This window comes from Lactuca saligna, chromosome 7, assembly GCF_052625555.1.
Source record: "Lactuca saligna cultivar CGN05327 chromosome 7, ASM5262555v1, whole genome shotgun sequence".
NCBI classification, from domain to species: domain Eukaryota; kingdom Viridiplantae; phylum Streptophyta; class Magnoliopsida; order Asterales; family Asteraceae; genus Lactuca; species Lactuca saligna.
The window spans coordinates 55,025,830-55,029,779 of NC_136423.1; positions in this window are offsets into that span (position 1 = coordinate 55,025,830).

Consider the following 3,950-nt stretch of genomic DNA (forward strand, 5'->3'; position numbering starts at 1 on the left):
TGTGAATCAGACACTTGCATTTTCAAAAAGTGTGGTGCATAAAATCTTCAAAGCATAGAATCTCAATGTGGGAAAGCATAAACCACATTGTAAACTTGGAAGAGTGAAAGAAATGCCTTTTTTTAACTACCCACAACGTGGTAAGAGGAATCATGTCGTGGTATCGTAATAAATCGAAGGTTGAAACTTGATGGCATCAAGCTCACAGCGTGAGGAGTGAAGGCTCATGTCGTAAGAACTGGGTCTTCACAAAGTACATTTTTGCAATGACTCCTCTATCATTTGAAATGCAATTGAATGTATAAATGCATTAATACCCTTCTAAGACTCTATATAACGCAACTGTTCTCTATACTTGATTCTCTCTCGATTAACCCCACACTCATCTAAGATTGTGGGTCTCGACTCTAAATACCTGGCTAAAGCTTGTGCACACTCTCATATATCTAATTCTCTATCGACTTTCGCATTTTTCTCTCACAAATTTCTGTAAATAAACAACCGCAGGAAGTGGAAAAGAAACATAACAATCTTAAAGTTTTAGTACATAATCCAAAAAAACACACCAAAAATAAACAAGACTAAATTAACAAAATATAAATAAAAGGATAAATATCAAGAATCTTCTTCGTCATCGTGTGTTCCACTTGTTCCTACTCCATCTCCATCCTAGCTATGATAATCACTCCATGTAGGACAGATTAGTTAATAATCTCCTAAATGAGGTGGTTGCTCAACATTGAAGTGTCGGTCCATGTTTTCCATTGTGCCTCCAATCCAATTTATACTCAAAGACAATTATTCAAAATAACCAGCCATAGGATATCTTCTAAAAGTAGCACCTCCCATGGGTGCATTATGATGCCCCGATTATCTTCTCTCGCCACGCCCCCTAACATTCCTCATTCTTCGCGGTCGCGGCTGCAGTTCTGGTTGAGCTTGTGGATCCATATCATCATCAATGGGTACACTCTAGTGTGAATCCATGTTGATTATAACATGAATTGACTCCAAATACCCCATAGAAAGGTCATCTCCCAGTTTACGCATTAAAGTCCTAACCAATCGGGGTGTAATAAGACCATAAGATCTCGCTAAGCGATTAATAAAATGGACCCCATTAATAGGGCTACCAGCTCAGGAAATGGACGCCTTGCTACCCAAATAACTTGCTAAATGATACGGGATGTTTCAAAAGACTCTCGGTGTAACAATACTTCACAAGAAAAATAAGTTCAAATTTGTAACCTTATCTCCATGTCTCTTGTGGTTGATGGAAAAAGTAATAAATTGGTGAAGAAGTCTGTAAATCGAGGATCGAATATGACTCTCCTTCAAACCACCCGAATGAAACACCCCATTAGCAATTGTGCCCCCAAAATCATACTCGAATACACCTGACAAATATTCACAAATAGTGGATCTGAAGAAAAGTTCGAAGGCTGGTGACTGTGTCTCACGTTCTTCATATATCCCCATTCGCCATGCAAATTCAGTGAGACTACATTCCCTCCATTCACCACAAGGCAAAAAAACCAAAGCTCGCGTGTAAGAAGTATCAACAACGGCATCTTCAAATGAAACCGAGGCGAAGAACTCCACACATAGCTCTTGGAAAACTGGCTCACTAATAGCAAATAAATTCATCCACCCATTACAGGTGAAAGCAAAACCATCCACAAAAATGTCTTTGTCAAATACAGAGCCATCCTTTCCATTAGCCTAACTTCTCCTAAACGCACCCAATCAATTCTTAGGGATATGTCAAATTCTTTTTTATGAAGCCATCCCAACTTGTTGATGAAGTTGATAATTACATTCGAAGGCATGTCAAAAGGAATTTGATACAACGGGTGATAGTTAGAAACATGTCTTTGAAGCTGCTTACTGGACCTTCTTGAAGCCATTTCATATAAAAACAAGTAAACAAGAAACAACCAACAAGATAAACAAACCATTAGACAGATTAGCAAAATAGAATTGAAAAATACTCAGGACTCACGTCGTGTGTTCGAAACTATCAATTCAATCGGCCATGGCAGGAAGTGAAATCGGACTAAATACATTGTTGGGGTTTAGTAATAACTCGATTCTAAGTACATCTAAGCAACATGTAGAGAAATCGCATTATTAGGTCATCAATTTTGACATTTTAACATAACATAAACCTTAACTCTAAAATTGAAGAAATTATTAAGAATTAAAGGAAGAAAACTTACCAACAGTGAAGAATGAACACAAAGAAAAGACAAAAAAACGTTATTCTCAGTAAAAATCAAAGTGGGGGTTTGTGTTTCTTCAATTCGTGTGCGATAATATGAGTGGAAATTGGTCCAAGAATGAGGGCACAAAACTGCCCCTCCTGTATTATATTAAAGCTCACGTCGTGAGCACTATGGGGCTCACGTCGTGAGTGTGCTACTAGGCCAAAATAAATGAGCTAAATTCCAAGTACCACGAGGTGGGTTTTTGGGCCACAAGGTGGTGTCGAGGTTTTTCATATAAAAGGTCAATTTTACCAAAAAAAATCTTTAATTTATTTTATCACTCAATTTTTAGGGACCCTAAACTTGATTTTTACCATTTTCTAAAGTAATTAAAGGACTTGATGATTAATTATCCTTAAACTTAACTAAAAATGCAAAAACTAAACTAAATGCAAACACGAAAAGAAATTCAAACCGAGCTTGGGTTGCCTCTCGAGAAGTGCTTCTGATTTTGGAGTCATGAGCCGGACTCCTTGCCGCTTCACATTGAATTTTTCGGAGTATCTGTCACCAATTGCATATTGTTCTCCTTCCATTTCCCTTTATAAGCTTGAAATCGTCTAAGATAGGTTTTTTTATATTTTTTTAACCCTTGTATCATTCTCTTCAAGCTTCTTTTAACTCCCTTATTTACCACAAGTCTATCTTCCACTTTTTCTTCATTCTCGAGCGCTAACGAAATATCCTTCTTATCCATGGTTGAACTTTTCAAATTATAAGTTACTTCTTCATCATCACTAAATAGCAACTGTTCTCTTTCCTAGCATCCAAGATGTTGGAGTTTTATAAGCAATTACTTCAAAAATAAGTGGAGCAGATGCTCTTGTGCGTTTAGCTTATTGAATCTCCTCTTCCATTAATTTTTCCAATTCTTGAAGTTCGTTCTCTTCATCTATATTGAAGACTTCACCTTGAACATCATTACCGTAAAAACCATCTTCTACTCCAAAAGTAGCTTCATCACCTTCAACTCTCAAAGTAAGTTTGGACTCGTGAATATCAACCAAACCTCTAGCTGTATTTAGCAGAGGGTGAACAAGAGTGATTGGGACACTAGTGTCTTCTTCCATATCTATTATGACAAAATCAATTGGAAAAACTGTTGGATTAGTGTCTAAGTCCATAACTATATTTGGTATGTACTTGACAAGGTTATTTAAGAAAGTGCGAGGATATTATGGTTTATTAATATATTAAAGTAGAAATCATATTTATTTAATTAGTATTAGTCATAAATTGATTAGGAATTAATTTGGGGACTAAAAGAGATTAATTAAATAAAGGGGCATAAACTGTCAAATGTATGATAGTTGAGTTTTAGGTTGGGAAACCTAATGGACTAAAGGGGTAACGAAATTATGATGGGGATCCATCATATTTTCATCCAAAGGCCCTAATCTAGAAGGTTCTATGGTCTGCTTGGTGACTAAGCTGTCCATTAGGGTTTAGGCTGCAACCCTAGCAGCCTACACTATAAATAGAGACCCTTGGTTGCAATTTTCGGAAGCTTGACTCCAAGAGAAACCCTATGGCTGATTTTTAGTGTTCTTCCTCCTCTCTCTTAATATCCTTCTTTCTTGTGGGGTTTTTGAACCATTAGAGGAGTTACAATTGTGACTCTAAACTCAAGATCAAGAAGATTAAAAGGATTCCAAGCATTTTGAAAGAGGTAAACACTTAGAT